The sequence below is a fragment of the Geospiza fortis genome, unplaced genomic scaffold (genome assembly GCF_000277835.1).
Source record: "Geospiza fortis unplaced genomic scaffold, GeoFor_1.0 scaffold319, whole genome shotgun sequence".
NCBI lineage: Eukaryota > Metazoa > Chordata > Aves > Passeriformes > Thraupidae > Geospiza > Geospiza fortis.
Window position 1 is genome coordinate 420,131 of NW_005054576.1, and position 21,240 is coordinate 441,370.

At 41.3% G+C, this 21,240-nt stretch overlaps 1 protein-coding gene across 2 annotated transcripts in view; it reads right to left on the reverse strand.

Annotated features, from left to right (window-relative positions):
* The window catches only part of FZD3 (frizzled class receptor 3), a 55,656-nt gene that overhangs the window by 33,889 nt on the left and 527 nt on the right, over nucleotides 1-21,240 (reverse strand). The window lies entirely within an intron of this gene.

Below are 21,240 nucleotides of genomic sequence, written 5' to 3' on the forward strand. Positions count from 1 at the left end.
AAAGACGACATTCCCAGCGTGACCCCAGAAATCACACATCCCCATCTCCTGCCAGGGTGACATTCCCATCTCCTGCCAGGGTGACATTCCCAGGGTGACCCCAGCTTCCAGACCTGCAGGGAGAAGCTCCAGTGCTGCTGGCACCACGGGGAGGGGAAGGAGACCCACGGTGAGAAGTGGAGCAACAACAACAACAACAACAACAACCACAACAACAACCACAACCACAACCTTCTTCTTCTCCCTCTCATTCTCCTCCTTCTCCTTTGCTTTCTGCTGCTTCTTCTCCTACATCTCCTCCTTGTCCTCCTCCCACTCCCCTTCTCCTTTTCCTCCTCCTCCATCTCCTCCTTCTCTTTCTCCCTCTCCTTTCTTCTCCTTCTCCTCCTCTTCTTCCCCTCCTCCTCTTCCCTCTCATTCTCCCTTTCCTCCTCCTCTTCCTCCTTCTCCTTTTCCTCTTCCTCCATCTCTTTCTCCCTCTCCTTCCTTCTTCCTTCTTCTCCTCCTCTTCCTCTCTTTCTCCTTCTTCTCCTCCTCCCTCTCTCTCCTTCTCCTCCCTTCCTCTTCCTCTTCCTCCTTTTCCCCTTCCTCCAACTCCTCCTTCTCTTTCTCCCTCTCCTTCCTTCACCTTCTTCTCTTCTCCTTCCCTCTCTTTCTCCTTCTTCTCCCTCTCCTGCTCCTCTTCCTCCTTCTCCCCCTTCTCCTTTTCCTCCTCCTCTTTCTCCCTCTCCTTCCTTCTTCTTCTCCCTTTTTCCTCCTCTTCCTCTCTCTCTTTCCTCTTTCTTCTCCTCCTCCCTCTCCCTCTCCCCCTTCTCCTACTCCATTTCCTCCTTCTCCCTCTCCTTCTCCTTTTCCTCCTCCTCCATCTCCTCCTTCTCTTTCTCCCTCTCCTTCCTTCTTCTCCTCCTCCCTCTCTTACTCCTCTTCCTTTTCCTCCCTCTCCCCTTCTCCTTTTCCTCCTCCTCTTCCTCCCTCTCCTTCTTCTCCTTCTCCTCCCTCTCCTTCTTCTCCTCCTCTTTCTTTCTCCTCCTTCTCCCCCTTCTCCTTTTCCTCCCTCTCCTTCTTCCTCCTCCTCCTTCTCCTCCTCCCTCTCCCTCCTTCTCCTTCCTCCTCTTCCTTCTCCTTCTCCTCTTCCTCCCCTCCCTGACCCCCATGGCAGGCTCACACAATTCCTCCCGTCCCCAGGGAGGTCTCTTTGGAAAATAACAGCAGAGAGGAGCCTGGCACCGACACCTCCCTGCTCCAACATTTCTCCTGCCGAGCAAAGGAGGAAAACAGGTTGGTGGGATTGGTTTGGGGATTTGACCCTGACTGGATGGAATTCACAGCCAGATCAGGTTCTTCAGTGCTCAAAAAAAAAAAAAAAAAAAAAAAGGGATTTCTATAAATCACAAATGGGACGGAAAATGCAGACAATACAGCCAAAATTCAAAGTCACCATTTGTATTCACCTCCCCTTTTCATTCTTACAGCTTCACACAACACCAAACCCCCGCAGAACGCAACCAGACAAGCTGAATTTCCAAACTCCCACTGAAGAAAACTTCCTTTATATTCTCAAAGGCTCGATTATTCTTTATTTCCTTTTTATTCTCAATGACTTCTACTACTCCTGGTGTGGCTTGGCTGTGGTTTTCCCCCCAGCAGCTGCAAGGGTGTTTCACACCACCAGCCAGGGCACACTGCTCCATCTCTAGGAACAGTTTCTATTTTTTTTTCCACCAGGATGAGGATGGCAGAAATCTCCTGAATTTTGACATCAAGCCCAGCTGTTTCCTAGCAGACCAACACGGGGATCTGCAGGGCTCTGACTGCCTTAAATGTCAACTTTGTCACCATCAAATGGTCCCAAAACGAGGGCAAGTCCCAGTTGTCACCTAAGACACTTCCACAGGGGGCAGAATGTTATTTATCCTCTTCCTCGGCCACCCTGACTCAGGTTTAAGGTAAATTAAAGTGAATTTCAGAGCCTCAGCCCCACAGCAGAGCAGACAAACCCCTCTTGTTGTGGCAGAGGAGTCAGAGCAGAATTCTGGCACCCAGGAGGCTGAAAATCCATCCGGGCTGAAGGAATTCGGGAAGCCTTGCTTGCCACTGCCTTGGAATTCTGGAATGAATAAATGCCCTGATGCCTGAGCTGGGGATGTTGGAGATTGTTCTCCAAGAAGGAATCACCATCCCGTCTTCCCTTGGCTACAACCAGGACCAGCAACTTCCTTGGGAATTGGTTAAATGAGGGAATTTTGCTGAATTTTGCTCCTAGGAAAAGAAATCTCACCTAAATCCTTCCAGGAATGACCCAAAATCCACAAAGTTTCTGCCCAAATTAAACCCCAAAGAACTCAGGGGATAAAATGATGCAACTCCATGGAAAAGTCCCCAAAAAAGGGGTTTTTTTTGGAGGGAGAGAAAATGTACAACTTTGGGCCTCAAAATTAAGGATATTTCACAAAGAAATGATTCAAATGTATTGTTTAGAGTAGTTTTAATAAAGATATTATATTCCTTTTCCTGTCTTCCCTGGCTACACTCAGGACCAGCAACTTCCTTGGGAATTGGTTAAATGAGGGAATTTTGCTGAATTTTGCTCCTAGGAAAAGAAATCTCACCTAAATCCTTCCAGGAATGACCCAATATCCACAAAGTTTCTGCCCAAATTAAACCCCAAAGAACTCAGGGGATAAAATGATGGAAAAGTCCCCAAAAAAGGGTTTTTTTGGGAGAGAAAATTTACAACTTTGGGCCTCAAAATTAAGGATATTTCACAGAGAAATGATTAAAATGTATCATTTAGAGTCATTCTAATCAAATTATATTCCTTTTCCTGTCTTCCCTGGCTACACTCAGGACCAGCAACTTCCTTGGGAATTGGTTAAATGAGGGAATTTTGCTGAATTTTGCTCCTAGGAAAAGAAATCTCACCTCAATCCTTCCAGGAATGATCCTGCAAAATCCACAAAGTTTCTGCCCAAATTAAACCCCAAAGAACTCAGGGGATAAAATGATGCATCTCCATGGAAAAGTCCCCAAAAAAGGGTTTTTTTGGGAGAGAAAATTTACAACTTTGGGCCTCAAAATTAAGGATATTTCACAGAGAAATGATTAAAATGTATCATTTAGAGTCATTCTAATCAAATTATATTCCTTTTCCTGTCTTCTCTTGGCTACACTCAAGACCAGCAACTCTTTGGGAATTGGTTAAATGAGGGAATTTTGCTGAATTTTGCTCCTAGGAAAAGAAATCTCACCTAAATCCTTCAAGGAATGATCCTGCAATATCCACAAAGTTTCTGCCCAAATTAAACCCCAAAGAACTCAGGGGATAAGATGATGCATCTCCATGAAAAAGTCCCCAAAAAAGGGTTTTTTTGTGGGGAGAGAAAATTTACAACTTTGGGCTTCAAAATTAAGGATATTTCACAAAGAAATTATCAAAATGTATTGTTTAAAGTTGGATGGGAGAGAAAATTTACATCTTTGGGCCTCAACATTAAGGCTATTTCACAGAAAAATAATTAAAATGTATTGTTCAGAGTAATTCTAATAAAGATATTATATTCTTTTTCCCTCATGCTTTCCTGCACTGCCAGTCCAGGACACTGAGCTGGTTTTTGGTGGAAATAATTCAAAAATAATAATAAATAAACTTTGCATTAATAGTTCAGGACGGTTTTCCTGGTCTGCAGCCCTGCTGTCCCCCGGATGATGGAATCACAGAGTCATGGAATGGTTTGGCTGGGAAGGGACCTCAAAGCTCATCCAGTTCAAATTCTGACACCTCCCACTACCCCCAGTTCCTCCAAGCTGGCCTTGGACACTTCCAGGGATGGAACAGCCACAAATTCTCTGGGAATTCCATCCCCACCCTCCGAGGGAGGAATTTTTTATTTTTTCCCTCATTTTTCTGCATTTACTGGAGTGTGATTCATCCAAACCAAGCTGCTCCACCTCCAAATCTCAGCACCTCCCATTTAATTCCATATTTTCTCCACCACAGTTTCTCTTCTCCCTCCTTCCCCAAGAACAGGAATTTCACAGGAACAGGAATTTCTCAATTTTTAACTCCAGACTATTTTTTTTGGTGAGGATTCTCAGGGTCTGGAAATGATTTCAGCCAATTTCCAGCAGCAGAAAATTAAAGTTGCAGCATTCAGCACCCTTCCCATGCATTAATTGGGAAGATGTGGCCAGATTAGGACAAAATTCAGATTTTACTCAGGAAAACCTGTAAATTTACCCAAAAGTCCGGGTCAAAAACCAAGAGAGTTTCTCTCAGTGTCCCCTGGGGCTCCAAACAAAATCACCCTGGACTGTGAGCAAGGCAATAAAGCCACTGCAGAAATACAAGGTGAGCTTTAGCCGAACCCTATTTTGGGGAAAAACTTCCCATATTTTGGTGTTGTCTGATATCTCAAGAGTTCTGTTGTCATTACAGTGCAAGGATTCCACACTGCCAGAGTTTTGCACCTCCTGGACATTTCTCGCAGGCAGCTCCTCTAAGCACTGACATTGACATCATGACACATTTATGCGTTTCATTTAGAACTAACAGTTATACAAATGTTCAAACAGCATATAGTAGTACAGATATATATATTTCTAAATGTTAGCTCAGTTTTATAGCTTTTCTCGGTTTACAAAGTACTTCTCTTCAAAGTCTTTTGCACTCCTATTTAACAAACACTAATAGCTGTAATTGATATATTTTGCCAGTAGTTTAGTATTCAAATGCTGTTTGCCCAAATGCACGGGGTTATACGGTCAAATCCTGTTTCCCCAAATCCACGGGGCTATACGGTCAAATCCTGTTTGCCCAAATGCACGGGGTTATACGGTCAAATCCTGTTTCCCTGAATCCATGGGGTTATACAGTCAAATCCAGTTTCCCTGAATCCACAGGGTTATACAGTCAAATCCTATTTTCCCCGAATCCACAGGGCTATACAGTCAAATCCTGTTTCCCCAAATCCATGGGGTTATATGGTCAAATCCCGTTTCCCTGAATCCACGGGGTTATATGCTTTAGTCCCGAATCCACGGGTCATCCTGAATCCATGGAGCAATAGAGTTTAGCCCTGAATCCACGGGTCATCCTGAATCCATGGAGCAATAGAGTTTAGTCCCGAATCCACGGGTCATCCTGAATCCATGGAGCAATAGAGTTTAGTCCCGAATCCACGGGTTATCCCAAACCCATGGGTCAATATAGTTTAGCCCTGAATCCACAGGTTATCCCAAATCCATGGGTCAATATAGTTTAGTCCCAAATCCACAGGGCATCCTGAATCCACAGGGCAATATAGTTTAGCCCTGAATCACGTTGGGGTCACCATTTGTTGCCTTATATCTCAAGGGTTCTAGTGTCTTTATCTCTCAAGAGTTCTATTATCATTACAGCGCAAGGATTCCACACTGCCAGAGTTTCGCACCCCCTCGGCATTTCTGGCAGGCAGCTCCTCTAAGCACCGACTGCTCCTGGTCCTCGCAGCAGCCACCATCTGACTCCAGCTCCCACCAATCCACTCTTTTACACCCCTGTTCTTATTGGCCGCAGGTGGGGCCTGTTGACATCAGGCCTGCTCCTAATCTTTAGTAATTGGTTCAGCTGCAACTCTTTAGGGGATAAGATTGCGTTCCGTACCACCTTCATTCACCCGTACTGTATCCCCCTACATTTTGGTATTAGCCATGGAATTCTTCCAAGAAGCCACCTGCACAACCGGACACAAAAAACGTGGAAATGAGGTGGAGTTGGGGGAAAACTTCAGTCTTTAAAAAGAGATTTTCCTTTTTTTTCATGATTATAATTCTATAGTGAGCCTGCAGGCTCTGAACAAACACTGGCTGAATTTATTGGGATTTAAAAAAAAAAAATTTCAAAGAAATTGTCCATGCCAATATCAATTTCTTTTACCCAATAAAGGAATTGCAAACAGGCCTCTCTATTCATCAGACAACAATACAGAACAGAAAAACTTAAGTCTGAGAATGCCTCAATTTACTCCAAGGGATTAAATGAAAATTAATTTACGCTTCTAAATAGAGGAATTAAGATAATTAGTGGGTGACTTCAATTTTTAACCAGTTTTAAACCACTCTTTCTAGAAAACATGTGTGAACACAGCCGCTGTAAATGAAAATTTCAGATTCATCAGGCAACACTCTCCCTTCCATTCAGTGCCAAGTTAATGAGGTCACAGCTGAACGCTGCAGGGGAGGACAAGGGCAAAGAATTAAAAATAATTGCAATTGTATCCCTCTTTTCCACTGGCCAGACAGCTGGTATCCACCAATCCCAAAATCCTCATCAAAACTGAGGACAATCCCAAGCCTCTGACTTGATTTTTCAGTTAATAATTAACCAGACAAATATTTGACAGGAATTCCCACAGTGCCTCCGCTTATTTCTTTCTGCAGCACCCCTAAAAGGGTTTTTTAGCGCTCTCAAAATAGATTAATGAATATTTTGCCCTCAAAAGTCCAGGATTTTCTCCCTGTTGAGGCTGAGAGTTTGTTCCCAGCTCTCTTCTGTAGCACAGAGTTTTGGGGAAAATCTCTGGAACACTCCCAAGTAGGATGAGGCCAAACAATAATGGGATTAATAAGAGAGGGCAAAGAATTAAAAATAATTGCAATTGTATCCCACTTTTCCACTGGCCAAGCAGCTGGTATCCACCAATCCCAAAATCCTCATCAAAACTGAGGACAAACCCAAGCCCCTGACTTAATTTTTCAGTTAATAATTAACCAGACAAATATTTGACAGGAATTCCCACAGTGCCTGCATTTATTTGTTTCTGCAGCACCCTAAAAGGGTTTTTAGCGCTCTCAAAATAGATTAATGAATATTTTGCCCTCAAAAGTCCAGGATTTTCTCCCTGTTGAGGCTGGTCTGTACCACAGAGTTTTGGGGAAAATCTCTGGAACACTCCCAAGCAGGACGAGGCCAAACAATAATGGGATTAATAAGAGAGAGGGGAGGGAAACAAGGGAACACAAAAAGATTATGCAACTGCTCTGCAGAGGATAATTCCAAATTCTTTCCCCATTAAACAGAATAAAGAAAAGTAAATATCTGTGGATGAACCTCTGTGAAATCTTTTTAAAGAGTAAATGACCTAAAAATGTCAGGATGTGGATGGGATATCCTGCAGGTGAGTCTGGGTGAAAAATGAGTGTATTTTACGATTGGCTTTTTGCAAATACTCAAATGAATATGATATGTGTTGTGTTAGAAAGTGATGCTGGATTAATTCTCTTAAGCTGTGTGGTAAATATAGTTTTAGGTTATAAAAAATGTTCAAATAGAAACTATACTACGTAGGATACCTTTTTTTGTAAAGAAAGGACTCACAGCGAGATAGCAGCCACAGGACACCTGAATCTTTCAGAGAAAAAGAAAAAGAAAAATAATTCATTGCCCTCTTATCAGAAGAAATGAACTTCTTCCCACCTCGAAGGCGCTGTCAGGATTCAGAGGAAGAAGCTGAGGATGACCAGACAGAATCCTGTGTTTGAATGGAATTTATGCATCATGTATGAGGTGCATGAATATGCAACAGGCTGTTGTTTTATTTTAATTTATTTATTTTTATTTTTTATTATTTTAAAAGTTAATCCTTTGTTAACACGTGTCTTTTTTCAAGCTCATGCTGCCCAGAAAAAGGTACCTGGACATCCATAACTCTTTGTCTCCTTCCCAGAAAAGGTACCTGGACGTCCATAACTCTTTATCTCTATTGTCTCATATTGTCCTAATTCAAATTGTCCAAATAATTATTACTCTAATTGTATCACTATTTTTATAACCATTTTATTACAATGAAACTTTAAAAATTTTAAAAACAAGTGATTGGAGTCTAAAAGCACCAAGTGATTTTTCACAGTCTGGAAGGGGGAATGGACACAGAACGGGATCAGTGGGATCAGAGTGCAAAAGCAGGAAAGGCTGCACTGAACTCCTAAAGGAAGACGGCCAAGGCCAGAGCAGTGTGTTTTCTCACTGAATAACTGCAAAATCCCCTTTTTTATGTGATATGTGTGGAGACTGACCATGGGACCGTTATAATTCTAATAATAACTGAGGAAAGTAAAGCATGGAAGAGGCCTTTGAACCTATCCTTTGTTCACAATTAACCTTGCTTGATTTAGGAGAACTTAAATTAAAGCTTTAAGGATGCTGCTCTTTGCTTGTAGCTAAGCCTTAAAGAGTTTTGCAATAATAACCTTTTGAAGAATAATTTTAGAATATTGCTTGTATCCTTGGAATATATATAAAAGAAACGTGCTTATCTCACGCCTTAACAAAACAGAGAAAAGCAGCTTGAGAAGAGAAGATGGACATCAACTCAAGAATTAATAGTTTGGACCAAAGGAAGCTGGACATCAGTGTTATGAGATTTATAGTCCTTGCAATTAAAAGGTGGACCCACCAGATAAGATTCATCTTTCTTTTTTTGGAAACCAGACCACCATCATCTGGGGATACTCCTTTTTGAGATACGTCCTGGGAAAAATTAAATTACAACCGTGTATAGAATTGTGATGTAAAAATTGGGAATAGAAACTGCTGAGAAAGCTTATGAATATATAAATATTATAGATATTTATAATATATATAAATATATTATATAAATATTTAGACTATCTATATAAATACCTGTATTTATATAATAAATACTTATAAATACCTGTAAACCCCAACTATGGGTGTGCAGTTGGAGGGAAAACTTCCCCCACTGTACCCAGCGCTGCCCTGCTCATACTTTACCATATTAATTAATAAATTGATTGCTGCTTGAATATTGGCCTAGTCAAGCTTCTCATTTATAACAGTTTCGACCAAGGGAAGCTGGACATCACTGTTATGAGATTTATAGTCCTTGCAATTAAAAGGTGTTCCCACATCTGGGGAGCTGGACCTCACCAGATAAGATTCATCTTTCTTCTTTTGGAAACCAGACCACCACCATCTGGGAATACTCCTTTTTGAGATACATCCTGAGAAAAACTAAATCACAATAGTGTATAGAATTGTGACGTAAAAATTGGGAATAGGAACTGCTGATGAGTAAAAATTGGGAATAGAAACTGCTGAGAAAACTCATGAGTACCCCTAAAAATAAATACCTGTAAGGAAAACTTCCCCCACTGTACCCAGCGCTGCCCTGCTCATACTTTACCATACTAATTAATAAATTGATTGCTGCTTGAATATTGGCCTAGTCAAGCTTCTCATTTATAACACGACTGGAGAGGGACACAGCCCAGGTGGGGATCCCTGGGCTCTGCAAAATTAGGGATGGATTCTCCAGAAGACAAACAAGGTTCCCCTCCTGTTGGAGCCTGTTGGAAGCCTTGGATGCTGAGAATTTTAAACTTTCTGTGCTAAAATTCACAGACTCACACAAGAACACTGCATTTGACTGAAGACTGCCAAAATTAATTAACAAAATTGGGATTGTGAGCGTGTAGTTGGTTAGAGGTGTGTGATATCACAAGGTGGAAAACTCAGAGTTCAGGGTTTTAGGATACAGAAATAAAGATGAAGGAGGATGGAGGTTTTAGGGTGGAGACAAGTTATTGTTCCTCACCTTCTTCTGCCTCCCTTTTCATGGGTTTGGGTGGTATTTTGTGATTGGGCAAAAAAGTCTGCAATGTGGACTTTGAAGGATCAATTATTGAGTTAAAAGTGAAAATAATCTAAGTGTCATTTCTTAATTAGATAGTTGATTCTTAAAAGACCTTATAACAAGAAATAGTTAACCATTTTATACCATTTTATACCTTAATAATAAAAGACTGCAAAACTCACAACCACAAAATTATAACACTAATAAAAACAATAAACACCTAGATCTAAACACAAATATTGCCTCAAATACCTTCAATCCTAACCCAAACAAAAATTAAAAAACAAACAAAAAATCCACAGGAACGCAGGGCACAGAGAATATTCCTCTACCTGTCCCGAGAAGTCCAAATTCCCAGGAGAACACTGCTTTTAACCTTTGCCCACAGAGAAAACTTCCAAAACTTTAGGATGAATTAGAATCTACGAGTGTGTAAAACAGACAGTAGTATAATTTATCACAGGGTGAAAAACTCAAGAGTTTTAGGGCGGAGACGGGTTATTCTTCTTGACCGTCTTTAATCCACGAACCTGCTCCTTTCTGATGGATCAGCTCTCCCGAGTCCCCTCCGTGACCCTGGAACCTCCACTGCTGAGTGGGAGGGGAGGCAAAATGGAAATTTTTAAAAGGCTGGAAGTTTGTAATGCCCAGACAAAAGAGGCCAGCCTCCCGTGGTGCCAGGGAAAAAAGGGGCCTGGAGCTGGAGAATTGTCTTTTTTTTGTGATGCCACTTAATGAAGGTTATTGTGAGGAATGGTTTGCAAAGGAAGAGGGAAGAAAATGTCTGAGTGCTCTGCAGTGTTGGTGTTTTAGCCACGAGATTTTTAGGACAGATTCCCAAATAACTCATTTTTCTTGGTGAGGTAAAGAAGGATTGGATAATTTGTCACTCAAAAAGCCATGGAGGAAAACCTGGAGGCAGAGTGACTTCCCTGTCCTTTAACGCATTTACATCAAACCTGATAATTTAACACATTTGCAAAACCCTCAGATAAAATGTCACCATCTCACGATATTTTTGTTTCCTTGCCTTTTTTTTTTTTTTTGCCCTTCGTTATTGACAACAAGCAGCTAAACCTGAAATCCAAGGCCAAACTTTATCCCCTCATTATCCTCTGCGGTTCCATCCCCGCGCTGCACCTGCACCGCGAGGGTTAAAAAGTGGAATAAGGAGAGGAGAATGAATCCTCGGGAGCAGGGACTCAGCCCTGGCTCTGCTGGTTCTCAAGGACAGAATGCAGATAATTGACAATCTCATTGAGTGGAAAACATGTAATACACGTGAGTTTTCAGTGAGAAATGTTAAAAACATGAGTGGTGTTTTCGGAGCTGTGAGGGGGGAGAGGAAAATGAGTGGCTGACCAGAGCTGTCTCCCTGAATTTATGAATTTATAAATTTATAAAGATGTTTCTCCTCGCTTAACACCATGGACGTGACAACTTTTGTCCTCCAAATCAAGAAACAGGGAACATAAACAAGTTTACAAATTGAAAGCAACTTTCAGGAGATAAATTTGCCATTCTCACAAAGGCAGAATGCAGATAATTAATTCACAATCTGATTGAGTGGAAAATATGTAATACGTGTGAGTTTTCCGTGAGAAATGTTAAAAACATAAGTGGTGTTTTTGGAGCTGTGAGGGGGGAGAGGAAAACGAGTGGCTGACCAGCATTGTCTCCCTGGATCTATAAATTTATGAAGAAAGATGTTGAATTTATAAATTGATAAGGAAAGATGTTGAATTTATAAATTGATAAAGAAAGATGTTTCTCCTTGCTCAGCACCATGGACATGACAACTTTTGTCCTCCAAATCAAGAAACAGAGAATATAAACAAATTTACAAATTGAAAGCAACTTTCAGAAGATAAATTTGCCGTTCTCACAAAGGCAGAATGCAGGTAATTAACTGACAATCTCATTGAGTGGAAAATATGTAATAAACGTGAGTTTTCAGTGAGAAATGTTAAAAACATAAGTGGTGTTTTTGGAGCTGTGAGGGGGGAGAGGAAAACGAGTGGCTGACCAGAGCTGTCTCCCTGAATTTATAAATTGATAAAGAAGATGTTGAATTTATAAATTGATAAAGAAAGATGCTGAATTTATAAATTGATAAAGAAAGATGTTTCTCCTCGCTCAGCGCCACGGACACGACAACTTTTGTCCTCCAAATCAAGAAACAGGGAACACAAACAAGTTTACAAATTGAAAGCAACTTTCAGGAGATAAATTTGGGGTTTCCACGCTGCACAAAGATGAACTACAAGGAGCCTTCCTCCCCTTGTTCAAATTCAAATGAAGCAGCCCCTTTGTGCTTCTCTTTTCAAATTTCCTCTGCTGTTTCCATGGGAACCCCCTGGGATGGAGCAGGAGGCCAAGCCGAGCGAGGGGTGTGAAAAGGGGAGGGAGTCAAAGGGCACAGTTGGGCTGGGGAGGACCCAGATGCCAACCTTTGTCCCCCAAAAAAGGGGGGGAACCATAGCAACGGCTCCACGGGAGGAGCTGGGGGGGATCCCGGCCAAAATGTTGTTAAAAACACGATGCCAGGACTTTGTGAAGTCTTAAAAAGAAACGAAAATGAAAGAAAACCCGAAGGGTTGAGCATCCAACTTCGTGCTGGTTCTGCGTCCCGTTAATTGCATCAAATTGGGGGATAGGAGATTGTGAAAAATGCATGGATTATATGATTGGCTTTTGGCAAATATTCAAATGAATATTACATGTGTTGTGTTAGAGAGTAATGCTGGGTTAATTCCCTTAAGTAGTGTGGTAAATAGAGTTTTAGGTTATAACAAAATGTTGAAACAGAAACTAAATAATAAAAACTAATTAATAACTAATAACTAAAATAGAAACTAATAAGAAAAACTAACTAATAGAAAGTAACCAATAAAATGTAAGATATCTTTTTGTAAAGGAAGGACTCACAGTGAGATAGCAGCCACAGGACACCTGAATCTTTCAGAGAAAATGAATTTATTGCTCCGTTATCAGATGAAATGAACTTCTTCCCACCTCAAAGGCACCGTTAGGATTCAGAGGAAGAAGTTGACAGAATCCTGTGTTTGAATGGAATTTATGCATCATGTATGAAGTGTATGAATATGCAATAGGTTATTGTTTTGTTTTATTTATTTTTATTTTTTATTATTTTAAAAGTTAATCTTTTGTTAATGTGTGTCCTTTTACAGGCTTATTTTGCCCAGAAAAAGGTACCCGGACATCCATAACTCTTTGTCTCTATTGTCCTAATTCAAATTGTCCCAATTACTATTACTCTAATTGTATTCCTATTTTTATAACCATTTGATTCCTATGAAACTTCGAAAATTTTCAAAACAAGTGCTTGGCGTTTTTCACAGAGATCACAGAGAAGCTGGGAAGTGATTCCCAAATCTGACAGGAGAGTTTAATATTTGAATAATCCCCTCCACTGAAGGGCTCTGGAGGTGCTTTGTCAATCAGCGCTTCATCCATCCACTCCACAAAAGCAGAAACAGCTGCTCCATTGTGAAAAAGTTTCTTCTGATAATGGAGCAATAAATCCTATTTCTCTGAAAGATTCAGGTGTCCTGTGGCTGCTCTCTCACTGTGAGTCCTTTCTTTACAAAAAGCATCCTACATAGCATCGTTTCTATTTCAACATTTTTATAACCTAAAACTCTATTTACCACACTACTTAAGAGAATGAATCCAGCATTACTTTCTAACACAACACATATAATATTCATTTGAATATCTGCAAAAAGCCAGTTATAAAATACATGCATTTTTCACATCCATAAAAATATAAATTTGTCACGTTCTGATTATTGCACCTCGTAAAAGAGAACGCGGGAGGAGGAGCCCTATAAAACCACAAATGACCGAAAGGAAAACTTAGTGTGTCTGCAGCACCAAAAGCAGGGCATGGAAAAGCAGCAGGTGGTTTATTGAAGGTAAAAAAACCAAACAAACATTCCCAAAATCCCAAAATGTGACATTGCCTGGCACCTCAATTTACATTTGCCAAGCTACAACTCAAGAGCTTTGTTATTTAACTATTCCAAATAAATCCGTGTTCCAGCTTTCCCAAGAATTCTTCTTCATTTATTGCCAATTTTCTGCACAAAAATCTCACAACGATGGGAAGGAATATCTGTGACCTCACAACAGGTGAGAGTGCTAAAAGTCAAAACAAAATTTACAAAATTCGACATTGTCTGGTGCCTAAATTTACATTTGCCAAGCTACAACTCAAGAGCTTTGTTATTTAACTATTCCAAATAAATCTGTGCCTGTTCCTAATAATTCCTCTTTATTTATTGCCAATTTTCTGCACAAAAATCACACAAAGATGGGAAGGAATATCTGTGACCTCCCAATGGGGGAGAGCGCTAAAAGTCAAAACAAAATTCCCAAAATGCGACATTGTCTGGCACCTAAATTTGCATTTGCCAAGCTACAACTCAAGTTATTTAATGATTAAGTTAAATAACTTGACTTGTAAGTTAATAATAATTTAAGTTATTTAACTACTATTAAGTTATTTAATTTATTTTAACTACTATTATTTACTTCAGTTATTTAACTGCTTTGTTATTTAACTATTCCAACTAAATCCTTGCCTGTTCCACCTTTCCTAATAGTTTCTCTTTATTTATTGCCCTCCCCCTTTCCTAATAATTCCTCCTCATTTATTGCCTACTTTCTGCATAAAAATCACACAAAGATGGGAAGGAATATCTGTGACCTCACAACAGGTGAGAGTGCTAAAATTCCCAAAATGCGACATTGTCTGAAACCTAAATTTGCATTTGCCAAGCTACAACTCAAGAGCTTTGTTATTTAACTATTCCAAATAAATCCGTGTTCCAGCTTTCCTAATAATTCCTCCTCATTTATTGCCTACTTTCTGCATAAAAATCACACAAAGATGGGAAGGAATAGCTGTGACCTCACAACAGGTGAGACTGCTAAAAGACAAAACAAAATTCCCAAAATGTGACATTGTCTGGCACCTAAATTTACATTTGCCAAGCTACAACTCAAGAGCTTTGTTGATTTAACTATTCCAAATAAATCCATGTTCCAGCTTTCCCAAGAATTCCTCTTCATTTATTGCCAATTTTCTGCACAAAAATCACACAGATGGGAAGGAATATCTGTGACCTCCCAATGGGGGAGAGCACTAAAATTCCCAAAATGCGACATTGTCTGAAACCTAAATTTGCATTTGCCAAGCTACAACTCAAGGGCTTTGTTATTTAACTATTCCAAATAAATCCGTGTTCCACCTTTCCAAAGAATTCATTTTTATTTATTGCCAATTTTCTGCACAAAAATCACACAAAGATGGGAAGGAATATCTGTGACCTCACAACAGGTGAGAGTGCTAAAAGTCAAAACAAAATTCCCAAAATGCGACATTGTCTGAAACCTAAATTTACATTTGCCAAGCTACAACTCAAGGGCTTTGTTATTTAACTATTCCAAATAAATCTGTGCCTGTTCTTAATAATTCCTCCTTATTTATTATCTATTTTCTGCATAAAAATCACACAAAGATGGGAAGGAATATCTGTGACCTCACAACAGGTGAGAGTGCTAAAAGTCAAAACAAAATTCCCAAAATGCGACATTGTCTGGCACCTCAATTTACATTTACCAAGCTACAACTCAAGTGCTTTGTTATTTAACTATACCAAATAAATCTGTGCCTGTTCTTAATAATTCCTCCTTATTTATTATCTATTTTCTGCATAAAAATCACACAAAGATGGGAAGGAATATCTGTGACCTCACAACAGGTGAGAGTGCTAAAAGTCAAAACAAAATTCCCAAAATGCGACATTGTCTGGTGCCTAAATTTACATTTGTCAAGCTACAACTCAAGAGCTTTGTTATTTAACTATTCCAAATAAATCCGTGTTCCAGCTTTCCCAAGAATTCCTCCTTTGGGCTGCGGCAGCTGCTGCAGGAGGAGGCGCGAGGCAGAGCCATCTGCCTCCTGACCCCAAAAACAAAACATCCCCTGGGAATTCAGCTCGATTAACACATGCAGCATTGACTTTCCACTGAATCTTTACATAAAAGTCTATTTTTTTCCCTTCCCCAAAATGGGGTGTTGTTTTTAATTTGATTGGTATATTTATTGTTGCTTTTTATTTATTTTTATTTTATTGTTATATTTATTGTTGTTTTATTGTTATATTTATTGTTGTTTTCATTTTATTCTCTTCTTTATACTTTATTCTTCTAGACACTTCTTTATACTTCTATATACTTTATTACTTTCACTGCCACAATCAGCATTTTAAAAATACTCATGTGGCATCTTATTATTAACCAGCACAAAAGACTAAAAATCAGTATTTCCTAAATTATTCTTTGGGGAACACGTGTTAGGCAGGGGGATGAAATTCAGGGTTTCTCACATCTGATTTTATTTTAATATTTGGGCACTGGGGATCTCCAGGCAGGAGCTTGACCCCCATTCCCTGCATCCCCTCAATTTTTGGAAACACCACATCCCCCAAACACAAATCACTGCACCCAGCAGCAGCCCAAAATTGCAGAATTGATTCCTGATCATTTATTCCTGATCATTTTTTCCTGGATGAGCTGCTTCCAAAGCTTCCCAAAGATTCTTCTTCATTTTCTTCCTGCAGCCTTGCCCAAGCTCAGAGCTCAGTGTTTTATCTGAGGGCAAATTATCCCCTCCTGTCCAAACCACCCAAATTATTCCCTGCTCAGGGAATTTAGATTATCTTGCAAATAATTCCAGATTTTATTCCAGAATTTATTCCTGATCATTTTATCCTGGCCATGACTTTGTCTGGATCAGCTGCTTCCAAAGCTTCCCAAAGATTCTCTTTCAAACACAGAGCTCAGTGTTTTATCTGAGTGCAAATTATCCCCTCCTGCCCAAACCACCCAAATTATTCCCCGCTCATGGAATTTGCAATATTCTCTCTGATTATCTCAGACTCCACTGGATTTTCCTGTCCAAAGGATGCAGCTCTAGCACGAGGCACTGCTCCCTCAGAATCCTCATTTTACAGAATTGTCAGATCACGCTCGTTTTTGTAGGAAACCCACTGAGGGGTGGAACAGCTCTGCTTTTTTCCCAGATTCTTTTTTCCCACCAAGGGTTTCACCTGTACATGACATTTCTGCCCTCTGCAGATCCAGCCCGAAGCAGAGGATGCTGCATTTCAAACAGATCAGCCCCAGGTATTCCTAGAGCAGCAATTCCCAAGGAATTATCAGGAATTCCTCTGCAGTTCCAGCTTTGCTGTCACAATAAAACAAATCCAAAAGCTTCACATGGCTGTTTCCAAGGTAAAAAAAAAACAAACCAAATTCCAGTTGGAGACGAGAGGATGTAAAATGAATGAAATGGAAGGCTTTAATCAGCTGAGATCCTGCACAGCTCCATTGTTCTGAGGGGATCACAATCACACACCAGCTAACGAGAAAATTAATCCTTGCTGCAAATTAGTGCCCAGGATCAGGCTGCTTACAGAATTAAAATCCCCTTTTTTTGCCATCAGCTTTTTGCTTCCAGGAGTTTGGGGAGGCAGAACTGAGGAATGCAGAAAGCCAAGAAGTGTGAAATTTGGGATATGGTGAACAGGGAAGGCAGAAGAACAAAAGGAATTAATGGGTAAGAAGTTAAGGATTTCCCACTTTATATTTTCCCCACTTTTGGGGATTATTAGGAAGGAAACATCGCTAATTGAGACACTTGAAACCTGACCCAACTCTGCTGGAAAAATTCCTCTTGTCCCAGATGTTGAGACTGGGTTGGGAATAAATATAGCTCTGCCTGCCTTCTGGTGCCATTTTAAACACACTCTGGGTCTTTGCTAATTAAAAAAATGTGAAAAAAACGGACCAGGACTCCAAAGGTGACAAAAACAGCGCTGGCAAGGGCACACAGACCTTGCAGCTCAGAGGAATTCTCCTCTGGGAGCACCAAAACAGGCAAGAAACCGCTCAATCTGAAAAATCAGATGTGCTCAGGTCTGTAGTTGGGTATCCTGTGGCAAATTAACTTGTAAATATTCCAAATTCCGTGACTGGGGGGTTTATTCCTATCAATGGCCTGGTTCCCTTCCGCCTCCCCTCACACTGCAAACCCCAAATCAACCCCAGGACACCCCAACTCCTCCCAGGTTCCCCCTTTTCCATCTCCTGGCCAACCCAGCTGGTTTTTTATGGGGAAAAAGGGAATGGAAGGCAGAGGGAGAGCCATTCTCTCCCGGCCATATGGCGGCTGCAGCAGCTCCTTCTTCAGAGCCTTTGACCTCCAGTTGAATCCCAAAAGAAAATTCAGACTCAGCCCTCGGCTCGTGTCCTTTAAAGCCTCTCTGATCCCCACCATCATTTGTGGGGCCCCATAAAATCCAGGCTGAGGGAAAAAGGAGTGGTGAGAGATTATTTCATTCAAAAAGCTTGGCAATCATCAAATTAAACGGCGACAAAAGCTGTCACTGAGTGGCTCCAACAGGCCACCAAATCCCACGTTTTCTGATCAGAATGTTTGCCCACAAAAACTGCACCAAGGCAGGAGAAACCCCAGGCCCACCATCAGCAAATCCTTCAAGGCCAAAGGAATTGTGAAGGGGAAAAAGAGACAGGAGATGATAATAATAATAATAATAATAATAATAATAATAATAATAATAATAATAATAATAATGACATTTTGGGAGGGAAATTTTGGGAGAGATTTAGGAAGGAAAATTTGGGAGGAAAGATTTGGGGGGAAGTTTTGGGGAAGGAAGATTTGGGAGGGAAGACTTGGAAGGGAAGATTTGGGAGGGAAATTTGGGGAGGGAAGATTTGGGAAAGGAAGATTTGGTGAGGGAACATTTGGGGAGGGAAGATTTGGGGAGGGAAGATCTGGGTAGGAATATTTGGGAGGCAAGATTTGGGAGAGAAAATCTAGGAGGAAGATTTGGGGAGGGAAGATTTGGAGAAGGAATATTTGGGATGGAAGTTTTGGGGAAGGGATATTTGGGAGGGAAGATTTGGGAGAGAAAATTTGGGAAAGGAATATTTGGGGAGGGAAGATCTGGGGAGGGACATTTTGGGAGAGAAATTTTGGGAGAGAAGATTTAGGAAGGAAGATTTGGGAGGAAAGATTTGGGAGGAAAGATTTGGGAGGGAAGTTTTGAGAGGGAAAATTTGGGGGGGAAGATTTGGGAGGGAAGTTTGGGGAGGGAGGATTTGGGAAGGAAGATTTGGGCAAGGAATATTTGGCGAGGGAAGATTTGGGAGGGAAAATTTAGGGAGAGGAAGATTTGGGAGGGAAAATTTGGGAGGGAAGATTTGGGAGAGAAAATCTGGGAGGAAGATTTGGGGGAGTGAAGATTTGGAAGGGAAGATTTAGGAGAGAAAATTTGGGAGGGAAATTTGGCGAGGGAAGTTTGGGGAAGGAAGATTTGGGAGAGAATATTTGGCAGGGAACACTTGGGAGGAAAGTTTTGGGAGGGAAGATTTGGGGAGAGAATATTCGGGAAGGAAGATTTGGGAAGGAAGTTTGGGGAGGAAAGATTTGGGGGGAAAGTTTTGGGGAAGGAATATTTGGGAGGGAAGTTTTGGGGAGGGAAGTTTTGGGAGGAAGATTTGGGAAGGAAAATTTGGGAGGGGAGTTTTGGGGAAGGCATATTTGGGCAGGAATCTTTGGGAAGGAATATTTGGGAAGGAAAAGTTGGGGAGGGAAGATTTGGGAGGGAAGATCTGGGTAGGAATATTTGGGAGGGAAGACTTGGAAGGGAAGATTTGGGAGGGATGATCTGGGTAGGAATATTTGGGAGGGAAGACTTGGAAGGGAAGATTTGGGAGGGATGATCTGGGTAGGAATATTTGGGAGGGAAGACTTGGAAGGGAAGATTTGGGAGGGATGATCTGGGTAGGAATATTTGGGAGGGAAGACTTGGAAGGGAAGATTTGGGAGGGAAATTTGGGGAGGGAAGATTTGGGAGGGAAATTTGGGGAGGGAAGATTTGGGGAGGGAAGATCTGGGGAGGGACATTTTGGGAGGGAAATTTTGGGAGAGATTTAGGAAGGAAAATTTGGGAGGAAAGATTTGGGGGGAAGTTTTGGGGAAGGAAGATTTGGGAGGGAAGACTTGGAAGGGAAGATTTGGGAGGGAAATTTGGGGAGGGAAGATTTGGGAAAGGAAGATTTGGTGAGGGAACATTTGGGGAGGGAAGATTTGGGGAGGGAAATTTTGTAAGGAATATTTGGGAGGGAATATTTGGGAGTGAAGTTTTGGGAGGGAATATTTGGGAGGGAATTTTTGGGTAGGAAGATTTGGGAGGGAAGATTTGGGTAGGAATATTTGGGGAGGGAAATTTTGTAAGGAAGATTTGGGAGGGAATTTTTGGGCGTGAAGTTTCCCCAGCACTGCTAAAAGCAGCTGCTCCCGCTGGTTCTTGCCCAAAATCCGCCTCAGCAACACCTCCGAGCTGGCTGTGCAGGAGGAGGAGACCCTGAGGAATCCCAGCACTGGAAGGATCCTGATGGAATATTCCACATTCAAGAGGCTGAAAAAAGGGGAATTTACAGGAAGTTTTGGGAAAAATCCTCCCTGGGAAGGAGAGGAGGCTGTGGAAGAGAATTCCCAGAGGATTTGGGGCACAGCTCCTCAGCACTGGGGACTCACCACTCCTTTTAGAACAGTAGATGCAAAATTTTTTGCAGCAGAGGCAAAATAATTCTCATTTCAGTCTCTGCCACAGCCAGGCTGCATTGGTGTTTGTTCTCTGGAAAATCACCAAAATCCTTCAGGGATAATTGGGAATAAAATAAAGCTCCCAGCCCCTGGATGCAGCAGCCCTGCCCCCAATCCTCCTGGATTAAATCACAACATTTAATGTGATAAAGGAGTTATCACAATAACAGGAATTCTCTTTCTCAGGAGTGAATCAAGGAGCAGGAGCTGATTCCAGCACTGGAAGGATCCTGATGGAATATTCCACATTCAAGAGGCTGAAAAAAAAGGGAAATTTAAAGGAAGTTTTGGGAAAAAATCCTTCCTGGGAAGGAGGGGAGGCTGTGGCAGAGAATTCCCAGGGGATTTGGGGCTGTTCCATCCCTGGGAAGGTGGGGAGGCTGTGGCAGAGAATTCCCAGAGCAGAAAATGGTTTAAAATGGGTTAGGGAATAAAGAAATGGATGAAATGATTGAATTCCAGCGTGGTTTGGGTGGGAAATTCAATGTCAGCCCTGCCAGCTCCAAGTGTCCCAGGGGATCCCAACATCTCCTGGGCACCCCCAGGGATCCAAGGGGAATTCCCTGCCAGGGCTCAGACTCTGCCAGAACCAATTCCAAACTGAACTCGCTCCTTTCGCTCCATTGTAAAATAAAACTCACTCCTTTCGCTCCATTATAAAATAAAACTCACTCCTTTTGCTCTATTATAAAATAAAACTCGCTCCTTTCGCTCCATTATAAAACAAAACTCGTTCCTTTCGCTCCTGTTGAAGATTGCGAGGCAAGATGTTTTCCATCCCCATCTGTGTGGTAGATTATCTTTGTCAAGGGGGCAGTTTGCCTTATCTCTCTCTGAGTGACCACAATCACTCCTCCCTCGGGAGGGGACATTGCTGATAAC